This window comes from Psittacula echo, assembly GCF_963264785.1.
Source record: "Psittacula echo genome assembly, chromosome: 3".
NCBI classification, from domain to species: Eukaryota; Metazoa; Chordata; class Aves; order Psittaciformes; family Psittacidae; genus Psittacula; species Psittacula echo.
In genome coordinates, this window is record NC_137736.1 from 16,953,954 (window position 1) to 16,969,615 (window position 15,662).

The following is a 15,662-nucleotide window of genomic DNA, read 5'->3' on the forward strand; positions in this document are numbered from 1 at the left end:
GACTAGTTTGGGTCAGGTGTCCTGTCCCTGCTTCCTCCCGGCTTCCCTTCCTCCCTGGCAGAGCATGAGACTCACAAAGTCCTTGGTCAGACCAAACATCGGTGTTATCAGCTCTGTTCCCAGGCCGGAAGTCAAAAACTGACTGCTACTGCTGAACCAGGACAATAATCCAAACTTCAGGTGTTTTGTATCTTTATATATTGGTTTATTTTTTCAAACAGTATTTCTGGAAACTTGATGTCTTCCACAGTGCATTGCTTCAGAGTTGAATGAACCTGCCTATGTTTCTGTGTGCACTACTCTGAAGTCATGATGTCCTTTGAGTCATTTTTCTTCTTCACTTACAAACTGTGACACACTCAGGAGAACACTTATTCACCATCAGACGGTGTTTTCGTATTTACTTGCATTATACCCACCATTCTTCAGGGTACAGCTATGTGGATTTCTACAGAACAACTGTACTTTGATGATTCTGTGATTGCCAGCTAGCAAAAACAGGCATTTGCAAAATACATCAGGTGAAGGGAAGAAACCTTTCATGAATCTGTACCTAGGGTAGGTGTAATCAACCTGTTATAAAGCAGACAAGCTTGTCTGTAAAGCAGACAAGCTTCCAGTAACTGCAACTAGTTCCCAACATAACATGTCAAGGACTGCTGGCACACATAACTTGTTTCTAAACAGCGATATTTCCATAAGCATCAAAGGCTTGTAGCGCATGTAAAATGCAGTAGAAGCAAGAGCACTCCATGCACAGAAGCTGACAGTATTGCTAAAAAGCCATCTGCGTAAAAGTCTGAAAATGAGGAGGATGTGGATTAGCGTCCATAAGTACTATGTACTGAAAAAAGCTGTTTTCTGAAATGTTCTACCCATCATTTTGCTGAAGGAGATCAAACCCTTTCTTCAACAAAAGGCTATTAAACACCTGCTTCCCCTGACGTGTTCAAATGACATCTGTACCAGAGACATGGATCCTTAACGCTTTATTTCCTTGGATTTAAATCCCACAACCATCAGCCACTGAGCTGGCCCATGCCTTCACTTCTAAATTGCTTACTCTTCCTTCAGTGCCCTGCTCGAGATGTTGGCACTAGAGGAGAGGAACCAAATTGAATGGAATAATAGATAGAGAAATAAGCCAGCAATATGAGGTTTAAAATGACTTACAGAGACTGAAATGTAGTGTGATTCAAGGATAAGGGTACGGTTCTGGTTTGTGTGAGCATCATAAGATCACAAGGTGATGAAGCCTTTCTGTGGTCTTGTATATATAAAGCTTCTTGAATGTTTGCTGTTTCCTTCTGATTTGCATCCTAGGTAGCAAGACATTGCCTTGCTAAATAGCTGTGGGGTTCATGTTCCCATTGCATCATGTTTTGGGCAAGACTTCTCTCTCTTCTGTGGGTTCACTGAAGTTTTCTAACAAGGACAAACTGCACCGGGCATTTGCAGTTACTAATATGCTTTTTGTTACTGCCCCTTCAGACTGCCAGCTTGTTAAAAGCCACAATGCACAAGCAATTATTCTCTGCATTCCTGCTTGCTCCATTAATTTTCCACCAATCAATTTAATACTCTTCAGCACTAGTACAGAGGCATAATGCATGGAAAGACAAGTGAACAATGTGCCAAAAGAACTTGAAGTTTAGAAGAGAGGGTGCAAATACATTTAAAACCATAGAGAAAGCAGTATTTCAGTATTGGTGGCAAGGAGACTAAGAACAGGCAATTATTGTTCTTTTCTTACCACTTACATCTCCATGGTCAACATACTCAGAAGTCTTACACTGGGTGGGTTTCTAATGGAAACTTTGTAAAATGAAAAGGAGACTCAGGGAACTAATGATGTGGTTCAGCAGAGAGACTTGAAGGAAAAAGAGGAGAAGGGTGATTTACTATAGCAATCCCAAAGACTCTGAATGGAGTACATCGCACTGGAACTGGGCTCTGCATTTTATTCTCCTGCTATTGCTCACCATCGTTTGTGGGTATTACTGCAGTCACTGGATTTTTCCATCAATCCATAGGACTTCAAACATATGAAATATCCTATTTGTATTAATGAGAGACATGCTCACGGGAACCAATGTGAGTTGACCCAATATATCCTTAGTGCCACCTGACAGCAGTTCAAAAATAGTGCTGACAAAGCAGATGGATTATAGGACCCCACGAGAAAAGTCAGGAGAATTTGTTAATCTGATGTCCTGTAGGCTCCAAAATCACAAGCAAGTAGTGCGGCATTGCTCCACAGAGCACTTGTTCTAATGTCCCGGAGGCATTTCTGCTGAGCAGAGTGCTATGGGAGAATGATAAGCAAGTACCTTAAAATGGACAAACAGAACAGCATAGCTGAGCATCAGTTGGGCAGAGAATGGATGCACAATGATTGGGCATCACCTACTGGAACTGCTCTTGGTTTTTAAACACTTTCCTAAAATCTGAAGGATTTTGTCTGTGGTACATGGATGCTCCTTACCAATTATCAGTGTATCATCACAGGCTAGAGAAAAAGAACAATAATAAATTGTCTGGCCATTTCTGTCCTGTATAATTATGCTTGAAAGTAAAAAGCCTTCTTTGTTTCAAGCAGCTAGCCCCTGACAATGGAGGAAACATATGGTTTCATCAAAACAAAAAGCACAAAGAAAAGGAAAGCGACTGAACAGTAGGAATTACAGGACTGTGGGTGATAGGTAGAGAAAAAGGAAAGCAGTGTAATAGTTGGAATGACAGGTTTATTATTTATTCTAGTGAAAGATAGAATAAAATTAAATCTGTCTTTACATGATGAGACTGTATGAAACAGATATTTGTAATAAGTCCATGGAGAGATGTAGATAGAGGTGCTTATGAGTCCACATAGCTGTTTTTATCATCAGCTTTAATAGGAAGTAAACATGACAAAACGAAAGCCAGTAATGCCATCAGCAGCAATATCAATACAGAATATACTTTATTTCCTCTTCTTCCCCTTACACAAATCTTAGCTTCTGTTAGCATGATAAAGCAATCAAATCAGATTTCCCTAGTACATGAAATGAAGCTGCAAACTAAACTTGTAAGATAAAAAAGGTTTTATTTTCTTTTAATATGTATTTGTGTATTTAATAGAAATAATGTCTGAGTCCTCCTGCCACTCCATTTTTTTAATGGTTTGATCTAGAAGTAGAGATTACCTATATTATTTATAGCTTGACCAAAAGAAAGATATCTTGAAGGAGACCATGATCAATCCTCCTTTTCGCAAAACTTTCCATATTACCTTTGCAGATATCAAATATTAAAATAATAGGGATGCAGTAAGGTAAGCATACTGTACCCCACTCCAGACTTTGGGATAATTAGCTTCTGTAGTCTTGTGAGCTTTATTTATCACAAATTTATGTTATGTCTCACTTGTGTTTAATCTTGTTATTCTATATATCATGCTGTGTGCACTGAAGGGCAGCCCAATTGCCCAAGTCTTTGTCGTGCTGAAAGGTTTGGCCATTATTTAGTTTCTGCTTGGCCAGCAGAGGTTTGTGGTAGCACGACACTGCTTGCTGAGTTTATTTTTCCTCTGACCCTTACTGTCAACAGTAAACCTAAAATAGACTTGTATCCCCTGTGGCTTTGTTCTGAAGTTTGCTTGTCAGCCTAGCTGACACTGGTTATTAGGAAGTGCTTCTTGTAAGTGATAAATACGGATCTCACAGGGGTATTTAATTTCATTGCTTACTTTTACATTCAAACTAAACTAGGAATGCATTCTTTGTTCCTGTATTAAAGTATCACAGGTGCAGTACTTCAATTTTAAGAGCTTCTCAGTACAATACTTGCTAGGCTGTCTACTCTAAGTCCTTGTGCACACTCTTGAAAAGACATTTTGAGGGCAAGTACAAATTCTGGCCCACATCTGGGAGGTTAGTGAATGCGCTTATCCCTCTTTAATGTCTCGTATACATCTTGTTTCTCAGAAGCAGCATCTTTGCATTCCTCCAGGTCTTCCCAGAGCAGAAGCCAGCCAACACGCTGCTTCCTACTTGAACAGAGCGCCATAAAATTACGCAGTGGTTGTTACCTTACCTTAGTGAAGGTTCTCTGACTACAGTAAATTACCCAGCAGACATCAGTAAAAATTAATTGTGTAAGTCTGCCCCGGAGACTTCTTTTGAAGCTTTAAAGTGGAATCAAATCATTTGAACTTCAAACCTAATCATCATGATTCTAAAATGGCAGCTGTGATGTGATCCGTGCTAATGGACTCCGTGAGATTTTGCTCAAAAGCTGACCACGCTCCCAAATGACAGCACTAATAAGCTAAATATGTGTTATGTAAAGAAGTGTCTAGAGAGGCAATTTTGAGTAAATTCTATATTGGCAGACACAGATGTGCAGTGAATTGTCGGTCTGACAAGTCTGTAGCCATCAGCTAACTTGCTTCTTACAGGGTATTCCAACTGTGTTTGTGTAATAGGCCATTTCTTCATTTGTGGGTTGTTATTAGATTCTTTTGCAATGAACATCTGAACTTGACTTTAAAATTAGGCAGCTATTCCAAGAGAATGTTAGAATTGTTGACCGGGAAATAAACATATTGATTTTGAATTAAGCAAACAAACCACCTTGAATGCAGCCAAGTACAGAGGGGCAAATCAGCAATGCACTAGTGCAGCCATGTAGAACATGGTGTGCATGTGTGAGTTTGGAACAACAGTGTACTACTGGGATTTCTGATGTATTCACAGATGGAGGTTTCTCTGACAACAGGATGGGTTTGGATTTTCTGCTGGTGTAAAGCAGAGTAATTTTATCAAAGACCTACATTACTCACTAAGAGAGTTTAGCCCATTATTTTTACTTAAACAGTTTCAAGTTTTTGTTGGAACCCAGTTTCTAAAGTTACACATTCTGAACAAAAATAAGTGAAGATATATTAAATATATGTGTGTGAATGTGTAAATATGTGAAAATATACACTATTAAATATAGTATATATTATAATATACGTTCATATAGTGCTGCATGAAATAAGGTATTCTAAAAAGAAAGCAAGAAAAGGGTCATTCTCAATTGCTTACGATCATCTCTTTATTATGTTGTGTGACACTCTGAAAGACACACCAGCTGAAAGTAAAATCTGGAAATATTTGCATGATTACAAATAGCCTCAATCTCTGTGTGAATAGTCTGGCAAGGGATACATACTTGGAGTCAGGAAATGGTTTACTAACTAGGATGGTGAGGTGTCACAGCCATCAAATTTTTCATTGATATTTTTAACAGGGACCTAAAACACTGGACTAGCTCAAATAAATACAGATAGAGTATGTTTAGTCAGGAGTAAGAAGAGATGGAGTACTTGTAAGAACTGCAACTTGCTTTGGCTTTGCCATGAGAGGAAAATGTTAATCTAATGATAACTTTAGTCAGTAAGCTCCAGCACACAATTCTCCTATAGTTTCTGATACAGTGACAAGACAGATTTTCCAAGGGCATAATTTTTTAGGGGCCTAAGAGAAAGAACTTGCTTGAGATTTGCACATCCAGGGCTTTGCTCTCTTCCAGATTGGCATGATTTGCTCTCTTGCTATAACCGTTTTATCATAGAATAATTTGAATGTTCAGGAACTGTGATACCTCAGAAACCTCTGGAACCTGTGAAAGGTGGCTAATATCTCAAGCTTAAACCTTCTTTCAAGAGTAACATGATGGCACAGATGCAGCGGCACATTCTCTTCCATGGCCCATTTTGTTGCATGCTGGTCATAACAAATGTCAAAGAAAATTTTCCTTTGAGAAAACAGAATTGTTTTGTTTCAAACCAATATACTCCTAATATTTTTGTTGGCTTAATGCTTTCTCTTCGGAGTTCTTAGACCTAGCTCTAGGAGCAAGACCCATTTAGGTTGTGTTGTTTTTTTGAGGAAACAGTCTGCTGTCATCACACAGCTAGTTAGACACAACCTTTTGGAAGTCACTAAGCCATTATCAGACTGTCATCTCTTATCAATCCTTCTGCTAAGTGTACCTGACAAATCCATGTGTACCAGGACACAGGAGGGAAACCCAGAACAATTATTATATTTCTTAGTGATTTGTCAGGACTGTGGGTGCTGTTCTTATAGCACCCACAGTCTCTGCTTCAGACGCCAAAGAGTGCTGAGTTTTGCTCCAGCACAGGCTTGTTTCAGGGATCTTTTTTATATGTGTCATTTATCTTTAGCAATGACGTATACTTCCCATCCTGAGTTAATAGAGGGTCGTAGCTGGTTAGTGTAAGATACCACCAAGCATCTTGATGACCTGGACTTGGCTATAGCAATACTGTTTTCAGGATGTACTCCACTATACAGAACAGGAGGCCTGGGCCTCAGCTTCTTAGATCTCAACTTTCCAAGTGGGTTTCTCTGTCTGACCTTCATTATTTCACAACTTAGGCAGTCATATTGATTAAAGCCACTTTTTGTTCCTGCCTAAAAAGCAAGAAGGCTATATTTTCTGTGTGATGTGCAGACAGGACCTTGTTCTCTCACAAAACCTCCCTCTCTTATCATAGGCAATCTCTGTAAGCCCAAGAAAGCAGGTATTTCCTTCACTTTATTGAAAATCTGCCAGCTGCTTAAATCCTTCAGAAGCTCATGAAGAAAAGCTAGATGTTTTCTTCAATGTCTACCTGAGTCTGAAAGAGAGGTACCATCTCTTGCAACCGATGCTTCCATCTTTTAGAGGTCAACTGTCTGAGTGGTGTTCCCGCTTTTCTCTTTCAGTGTAGGTGTTCTGATGTGCTGCTGTGACCTTGAGAATGACAGAATTCTAAGATATTCCAGTTAACTCCCTGTTATAAGTTTACTCTTCATACGCATTCAGGTTTCCATCCAAGATGGACCCATATTGAGATACTTTTCTGGTATTTTACCCAAACATTTTTTGTTTGGTGGGTTATTTGGGGTTTTGTTACTGTTGATTTTGGGGGGTTTTATTCCTGAATCATTGTATGAATGTTAATACAGACCATACATGTATTTCAATGTTATTTCAATACTTTGGTGACCAGTTTTCCATTCAGTCTTCCTCAAAGGATGGATATTTCCGTATTTACCAGTATAAAATGCAGTTAAATATAGTAATAAGAATGCAAATTGGAAGATACAGCTTTGGTATGTGTATACCTCTTCATTTTGAATGGAAAATGAATAAGAAGTTATTCTACATAATTATTTAGCTCAATAATTATGTAAACACTGTATTAATAAATAAAATTATCTTGTTTAAGCCTTTCATATTAGTGAATGCTTGAAAGAAATGAAACATAAAGGATAGTTACTGTAAACAGTAAAGAATGATATCTGTGAACATGAAAGTTCATTGCCACAATTTGCATGTTTAAATGAGATCAATTAGGTTAATGATGGATGAAAATAAGAAGTCCATTATTTAAATGCAAAATAATTCAAAAACTTGGAGGTCCATTTACTGCTAAACTTTCATCTTTCAAAGGGGATATCTAGATCAAAGGGTTAATGTACAATCCTGACCTTTCCCATCTGGAGGCTTATGTTCAAATATGGTTTACAAGTGAAATATAATCTAATATAATTTATTTCTCTCTAAAATCTTTTGTAGGAAAATCTGCAGAGTGCCTTGTCTATTTTGCATATAAGCTTTAAAATGTGGTGAGAGCAGGTTATTCCATTTTCTTGTTGTGTGTTTAGGAGAAGGCTCAAGAAGATTTCAGCAGAAGTTTGGGAGGGAGCGTTTAATAATATTAAAAGTAGGATGTTCAGAAAACAAACATAAAATAAATATAATTCCATGTAAGAGGAGTAAGCCTTTAGGCACAGGAAAGAGACAACCTGTGGTAAAAAGACTGAAAAGAGAGAGGGCATGCCTACACTGGGAAATGGAACACAGGTCATCCCTGAACTTGTTCCAAATACCTGTTTGAACCACATAGTGCTTTCCCATGTGGAGATGCTAGCTTCGGTCAGTATGATGATGTTTATGAATTACTGAGCACTGGTGGGCTAAAACCCGTTTTCTCTCTGGAGAGGAGGCTAGGAACAGAACCTTACAGAGCTCACTGTAGGCTTTTGAGGTCGCATTGTTAATTTGGTCACGACTGGTCGTGTGCCACTGTAGCCAGTACAAATTCCCACAGTGTGTCAGTCAAGCCATTGGAGCATTTTCTTAGCTGGGTGTTAGGAAGAGAAATAAGTTCATCTGCCTGCAAAGATGAGAAAACTATGGTAATGGTGTAGAAAAGGCCCTGCAGCTGATTTCCTGTAATGATAAAGCTTTCTCTAGATAGGGAGGTAGGTTCCAGAAATAATGATCTTATTACAAACAGCCCATCAGCAGTATCCCCAAGACTGACTGACTGACTGACTGATTTTTAAAGCTCCTAATCTAAGTAACAATCAGTTACTATAAAAGGGATTAAAAAAAAAAAAAATCTCTGCATTGTATTTGATGAGATGAATGCCTACATTAATATAGTGTGAATGCATTAGATGATCTGTGGTAGAGATATGAAGTGGAAGGTTGAATTTATTTAAAAACTAGAAAACAATTTTCTATATCGCATGACAGTAAGAGGACAATAAAGACCGAGTGTCTGAATGGCAGTCCAGTGTTTGACAAGTTCCACATCAGGTCCCAGCTGGAGCAAGAATTTTTAAGGGACATGACTAAGATCCATAACGCTCCATGCTGCCTTCAGAAATACATTTGAAATATCTTTTTCATTTTTTTCTAGCCTAGTCTTGGTGTTATTTTAAATGGCATCATCTTGGAAGAAGACTGAAAATTACAAAATCTGTAAAGCTCGCACCCCAGGTTACAACTCTGGTCACCTTCAGCCAGTCAGTCTACTGATAGAGGACAAAGCTGTTCCACACCTTCCCTATAGAACTGTTTGGGGGGCTGTTTATTTCTAAAACTAAAGACTAGCAAGCAGGTGAGACAGTTTGGAGGAAAACATATATAGAAATTGTTAGTAGGACTAGAAGTTTGCCCTTCATGAGGTGTGGTATATGTTTTCCTGCCCCAATACAACTAGTTATTTTTTATATAGATTAAGCTTTTATAGTGTGCAATATCTGATATGAATGCCAAAGAAAGGCTTGAAGGGGTATTTTGGTACACTGAGCATCCAGAGCTCTTGTTTACTTCTTCAACAGTTTTGAATGTGGTGCAATTCTCAAGCCATATTCAAGATAATTTAAGTCAGACGTAACAGCAGAATGAAGGCCTTCAGCAAAAGAAACTGAGGATGCAGAAGATGAAGTTACATTGGAAGTCATGCACTGACTTAGGCATTTCTTTATGACATATGTGACTTAAGCAGAAGGCTTTTTTTCCTCTTGCCTTTTTTCTTTACTCCTCTTAGGTGAATAGGCAAAAATGAGATAAAATATAAATAAGTTGGAGAGAGCACAGTATAAGGCGGTGGAGATGTTAAATGGAGCAGATTGTTTAGTCTGAAGAAGTGGCATGACAGGAACAATTAAACAACATGAAATCTTTAAAACTAAGCTTTATCACTTGCATTCACTGAAGAAAATGGAATTGAGTTGCCAAAGAAAGTATGATTTCTACTATGTCATCCTGTGTGTAGGGGACTTAGTGGATAACGAAGAAACCAGTGACCCATTCTGCAAAAGCATGTAGAAGGAAATAGCTATATCTGGTGCTGACTATCTTCATGAGGTGGCACACATTGAGAACTGCTGTGACAGTGCCACTCTGTCTACCACTTAATTCAGCAGGGTCTACTGATTTATGCTGAAGTTTATCTCTGCCATTTTTAAGACCAAGCACAAAGTAGGTAAGAATGATGAATGAAAACATTACATGACAAAAGAAGGGTAATTTTTCTGACACATTTTAAATGGAGCAGAGAGGAACTGTGGACCTTTGGTTGTGTACCTCCATATTCTTTTTCACCTTTCCAAAACCCCAAGCCACTCATTATGTGCTACCACATTTAAGTTACCTTTTTTTTTTTTTTTTTTAGCAGTTTTGGTGTTGGAGTCTGATATGACCAACAGGTGAGAAGCTGAAAGAGATACTATGAATATATATAGAACCAGGTAATCAGTATTCACAGAATTAGTAACCTAAAGGGTTTCCTGTGAACTTCGCTTGAATTCAGGCACTCATGAATTATGAATGTCAGGAGAGAATATTTCACTGATCTAGCTTTCTTTTCCCCCACATTGGCATTTGGCTCATTTTACATCTACGAGATTGTTTTTATACTCTTCTTGTATAAACTCTCATTACTTCTTTCTTCAACAGACATTGTATCAAACTAAATTAAATGAAGCAAGATAAAGGATGATGTAATAGTCATCAAAGAATCTGTAATAACAAAGGGACCATATGATTTTTCTGGTCCTGCTTGACTGTAAAGCAGTTTTTAAAGGAGTATAAAATGAAAATACAGGAATCTCCATGTGGATATGGTACCAAATATTCACTTTTATCAAAGCTAAGTGTTTTTAAAATATCACAAAGCTTATTTTTACTGTGTTATTGAATACATTTATTGAAGTGAAATACCATTGCTGTGACACAATCGTTTGATGGTCTCATCCACAAATGCTACTAATAAAATAATTTGTCAGATACATAGTACTCAGTTTTTCTCTCCTCTGTTTAATCATTAAGTCATTTGTTATATTCTGAAACAGAACATCAAACTTCCTGTATCTCCTGGGGTAACTTGATGAAGTTTACCAATGCAGACTTGCTTTGTGAGTGCTTATTCAAAGCAATAGAGCACAGGCAGAAGCCATGCTACTTGTCATTTACAAAAGCCACCCAGTTTTTGGGAATGCTGATTCACAGCTGTAGGATGCACACAGCTGGTAAACATAAAAGCTATTAAAAATGGTGAGCACTTTCACAGAGCTGATTAGAGTACGCCTCTCTCTTCTTTCAGATCTCATTTGGGATATCCAATTTGATGCTTATTTTTGCACATGCTAGAGTGGTTTGTCCTTGGAATTCACTTTAAAAGTCTTTTTTTCCTAAGCTTAATTACTTAGGTTTTTTTAGAAGTAGGAATAAAATTGTGTAGGATTATAGACTTCTTGAGAAGTTTGTAAGTGCTGTCTATATGTGAAAATTGCTATCTTCTCATGGTTTCTAGAAAGAAAAAAAGATACCTTAAACTGTCCTATGCTTACTCCAGTGCTAATTAATCTGGAAAGTAGATACATCATCATTTTCAGAGGTATCTGCTTATTTTATCTTTGCATCTGGAAATGATGGAAAGGTTCCAAGGAAATAAGAGAGAAAAAGTATGATGAAAAATGTTGAGGGCTGTGGCATAAATAGATTTCACAAACATGCTCATGGAGAAATCAGACAAAGCCAGGTAGAAAATAAATGAATTAGTCTGTCATGAAACACTTTTAAAATCTTATCATCTGGCAGCCATTTATTGCCAGGTGGCAATAATCTTTTATTATCAGACTGTTAGATTTTTATAACATTTTTAAAAATTATAGCACCAGGACTGTTGTTGTTCGCTGCCACAATAAAATATCAGAGAAATTTATGAAAGCTTTTCAATATTCAGGTTTGCAGTCGTAAAGTAAATGCATGAAATAAAGACATGCTGATGGTAGCTCATGATTTAGCTAAACTTGTAACAAGAAAAGTGTGTTGTAATGAATCAATCATACCAATTTGGACTCTGGTGCAGAGGAAATGGTGGTTAGTGTGCAAAACAATAAACAAGGTAAATAAATTAATTAAAAGTGGCAGAGTAAACCTGAGTGTTATAGATCAGGGCAGGAGATGCTGCTGCACACAGTGAAATGAATGTGGTAAAACTTCGAGTGGTTTGGGAGCAGTCAGTGGGCAACAGCAGGCAGGTGGGGAGCTAATGCATTTCTATTGCTTTTGGTGACAAAATTTGTGAGTTTTCCTGGGCAGTGGCAATTGCTGGCTACACAGACAGCTTGAAACAATAACCCTCAATGACAGAAACCTACCTTTCATCTAGGTATAAAAATCAACTTGCAACAAGGCACAATGTGCTTGCTAAGAAGATGAGAATCCTCCTCTTGTTCCTTGAAACCCCAGATTTCCTCTAGAGGAGAGAAACATTCCAGTGCCTTTGCCAAATGATCTGTCAGCCATGACAGGGATGTTATACCACAGGCAGGGCTATGTATTTTGTTCTGTGGGCTGCCTGGAGCTCAAGGGAGTGTTTTCCAAACTGGCAAGTAGTTAATAAGACACATTACTTGTGTTACTTAGGGTCTGTGAAGATAAAACATGCCATTCATGGAAGCTCACTGATCCCAGTGGGAAGAATTGCTATGTCATGCAAGCACAGCTCTCTTCCTGAATGGATCCAATGGTATATTTCATATTATTGGATCCAATGCAGAATTACATTGTTAAATAAAACCTTTTCTTACTAGCAGTACTTTTAAGGCTTTTTAAAACATTGTGTATAGAAGAAAACTTTGAGACACAAAAGGTAATTAAATACATCTAGTCATCATCCTAAAAGATTAAATAAGAAGGCAGTGTCAATGTTTTTAGAAGGAGGGATTTGAATAACACTTGTAGCACATCCTGATGTATTACAAGCACTCACACTGCAAGTGATGTATTCATCTCTCCCTGCATTGGTGTCTTTCCTGTTACTGTTAACATAATTTGCACTTAAACAGTAAGTCCAACAGTGACCACAGACTTCCTTAAAACAAGCTAAGTGTCTTACTGCAAGTGGAGAGATGTTCATAACATAAACTACAGAGAGAGAATCACCTTCAAAGAAAACACGCATCAGAATCAAAGTATTCCATTGGAGGCCTAGGGTCAAATGATGTTAGGAGCTGTTTTCAATTACTTAGAATGTGATTAGGGACAGGATTGTGTTTGCCCTGATTTTGAAGTAAGCACCTAATAATTTGGTTGCATAGAAACTAATCAGATGGGGGAACATTGTTCTGGAGGTTTAATAATGTTTGTTGTAATATTATGTTGTATAAAGGTGCACATTTTAATTTGCAACAGGCAAACATTTGAGTAGTTGTGCTTCCCTTTCTTTACCATTTTCACTAGGTCTAGCTCCTTGGTACTAGTTTGAACTTGGAAGACTAAGTGGGACATTGTGAAAAATGGAAGAAAGCACAGAATCCCTTGTGTTTTAAGAAAGATTTAGACAGCATATGTCACAGTAATGTCTGCCATACATAGAGGAAAGAACCTCACCAATGGATTTTTTTCTGTTTGAACCCTGAAGACTCATAAACTAAAATAATTTGGTCTTTCTCTATGCACCTTATATATATTGAACCTTACATGTTATGTCACAATAGGGAACATTTTTTTTGTGCCAGGTCTTTTAATATCCTACAGACCAGGAAAAGTACATTCTCTGACAAAGGAACAACCCAAGAGAAATTGATTTCTTCTTGACACTGTCACCCTTTTCCTTAGAATGATGTGAACCAACCTTCCCAAAGCTGTAAGTTGAGAACAAGATAACTCTATGTACTGATTGTTACTTAAACAGCAGATAACTTGTTTTATATTTAGTACTGAATAAACCCATGGTAGCCAGGTGCAAAGAGAAGATCTAAGCATTTTGCAAAATCACTGTATAGCATGCAAAGCCATGAATGGATAATACTGCAGGAGATTGTCACTGAATTTTTCTAGAACCCATATTTTCTGTTACGCCATTTTACTTTGAGAAATAAGAGTTACAGACTTCATGCAATAGGCACGTTTAAAACCAAAGACTTGAAGAGGCAGTGCACTTCATGTGAACTGATAATATGCAAACTTAAAATCCCCAACTCAGTATATTTCTTTTACCAGTTTGGAAAAGGTCTTCTTAAATTTGAGTTGGTGTCAGTTAAATAGCTAATCCTGCATTCCAAGTGATTTTATTTACTATTTTTTTATGTTTAAAATTGTTTAAACACAATTTAAACAGAAATTATAATAAATATTCTAATATTATATAATTATAATAATAATAATAAAAATGTTTCCATCTTTGGCAAGTAAGAAAGATACTCTGAGAGCACCTGCTCAAATGCTTTTGAAAACATTTCAGTCACATTTTTACATGTAAAACCAAGGAATGGATGTACCAAAAATCCTTGGTGCTAAGCACTGACAGAACTTTAAATTAAGCAGAAATATGTATGGAATGTTGAAGTTTTCTGGGTTTTTCTTTTTATGAATATCCTAATCTGGCTTTAGAAACCTTTTTTAAATTTAAGAAATATGCATGGCATATTCCATGTTATGTTGGCACTGAATGTAAATAGGGACAATTTGCATAGTGCTGAGTTACTGATGGAATTATAATTCATAATATGGAATGGGTTAAGAATTTTCTGTTATCTGTTCTTTTTCGAAAATCCTGATTTATCCAAATTAGGACATACATAGGAAAAAACTTTTTCAGATTCAAAGTGAAATCTTAATTCAAAACTTGAGTGGGAGACCTTAGAATACCTGGTAGACCAGGTATGCAAGTGCATTTGGGGAAAAAAATCAACACACCTTTTAGCATTGAAGATCTGATTAACAGCAAAGGTCTGGTGACTGATAAAGAACCACTGTTATTTTGAAATAGCTTCAAAGAGATTAAATAAAGCAGTAAAGCAGTTCCACAACATATTAACGTTGCCATTAGTTATTGCTAAGAGTACAGCAAACATTATGTGAAGTGTTTAATTTCTTCATAGATCAGATAACATTCATTAACACTGTAAACTGAAATCAGTTTTCCACATGCATTCACTGATTTTGTATGTTGCTGAATAAAGGTGATACTGTCTGATCAAAACTAGACAAATCTCCTCAAGCCTTTGAAATGGCTTTCCTGGTCTTGTGCGGTGAGATGCACCAACATCTTAGAAAGAAGGATGAAGTGTAATCCGCTCAATGGAACTTTTGTCTTTAGTCTGCTGAAACAGGAAAAGATATCTAAAAAACCCCATGCCATAGTGTTTATCTGTAACCACTGCTAAGCTGTTATTTCCAGCAAAAAAGGCACATTTTTAGCACATAGAGGATAGAATATGTCTTGCTATGTCTCTAAAGGCATGTCTGAGTCTCAGTTCAGGTTGGCACTAGCAATTAATTGCATCTTTTAAGTACTCATTGCTCACGCTAAAGACTGCAGGGCCAAGCTCTCATGTTGGAGATGCATGGGAATAAATAAGCCACTGGGTATTGAAACTAGTATGTTTACTGTGAAGGCTTGCTGTATTAGCTACATTCACATAAACCACTGTGTTTTGTTGGGGTTTTTTTGTTGTGTTTTTTGTTGTTGTTGTTGTGGTTGGTTGGTAGGTTGGTTTGGAGTATTTTTGGTTTTTAATTGGATTTTTCCAATGCTTATTCTTTTTGGAATATTTATCTTCATAATGTCATTGGAGCTCAGGATAAGGGCATATTTGTAGGTATCGTAAAGACATTTCAGTCACCAATCCTTTGTTCATAAGAATTCTGCTTGAATTACTTATCTACAGTGTTTTATCACCATGGGCCAAAAAAGATGCAAATTATTAAAGTTCTGGTAAGTTTGAATGATGTGAATTGATAGACTTCTACCAACTTCAGAGGAAGAGTACCAGAAGCTCTGACCCTGAATAAAACCCTTGATCCTACTCCTTTTGTTT

The 15,662-nt window shown here is 37.2% G+C and overlaps 1 protein-coding gene across 2 annotated transcripts in view; it reads left to right on the plus strand.

Annotated features, from left to right (window-relative positions):
• Positions 1-15,662, plus strand: part of CADM2 (cell adhesion molecule 2) — a gene marked incomplete at both ends in the record, with an annotated part of 618,340 nt that overhangs the window by 522,070 nt on the left and 80,608 nt on the right. The window lies entirely within an intron of this gene.